General features: G+C 67.5%; 1 protein-coding gene across 3 annotated transcripts in view; it reads right to left on the bottom strand.

Annotated features, from left to right (window-relative positions):
* Positions 1-869, bottom strand: part of CIAO3 (cytosolic iron-sulfur assembly component 3) — an 11,418-nt gene that overhangs the window by 9,487 nt on the left and 1,062 nt on the right. The window lies entirely within an intron of this gene.

Genomic DNA, 869 nt, shown 5'->3' with positions numbered 1-869 from the left:
GGCGCATGCGCATCTGTCCCCTCACCGCCGGACGCCTGGAGGGCGTGCGCCCCCTGCTGGCGGACCCAGCCCCGCGGAGGAGCCTGTGGCCTTCCCCAGCGGAGCGGCCAAGTGGACAAGAGTGACGTGTCGCCCGCCCGGGGCTCACCTGCCGGCCAGGTATGGCGGCCCTGCAGTCCTCGACCTGGGAGTTTGCAGAGGCAGCGGGCTTGCTTTACTTGGTCCCACGGGCCCTCAAGACCCCAGAAGGGCGCCCGGCACTCAAGGGCACCCAAACTGTGCTGCGGAGTGAGTGACAGGGACAGTAAGCGGCTCGGCGCCGAGCCGTGGGGTTCCAGGGGGGCGCTCGCGGCGCTTCTGTCCCGGCCTCCGACGCCCTCTACTGTTACTTCGGAGACCAGCTTGGGCAAACTCCATTTCCCTAGAAGATGTTAGACTGCGCAGCGGGAGTGCTGCCGGTCAGACTGTGGTCTCGAGCCCCTGCGCATCGCGTCAAGTCCAGGCTGAAATCTAATGACCACTTTTTACTGGGGCTTAACGGAGAACTCCGGTAGTTGCGTGTGGCACGTCCTGCGAACCCCGCTGGGCCCAGCCCTGTCGGTGCCCCAGCAGGCTCAGCCCCAGGACATGGGGGTAACCTCGCGTCTCAGGGCCCAGACGGGCCTGCGCTCCCACTTTTCTTGGAGCTCCTGCCCCGGTGTGGGCGTGTGTGGTGACTCCCACACCTGCTGCGGGTTTTCTTGGAGGTCCAGAGAGCCCACCTGCTGGGGCAGCCTGGGGCGGGGGCTGCAGCTGTTCCTCTTGGCTGCCAGGACAGGCCTTTCCTGTTCCGCAGCTGGCCTGGGGGGGATGGGGGGCGGGGGGGGGGG

Source organism: Ursus maritimus, unplaced genomic scaffold (genome assembly GCF_017311325.1).
Source record: "Ursus maritimus isolate PB19 unplaced genomic scaffold, ASM1731132v1 scaffold_2, whole genome shotgun sequence".
Lineage (NCBI taxonomy): Eukaryota > Metazoa > Chordata > Mammalia > Carnivora > Ursidae > Ursus > Ursus maritimus.
This window is presented reverse-complemented; position numbering and strand designations above follow the sequence as displayed.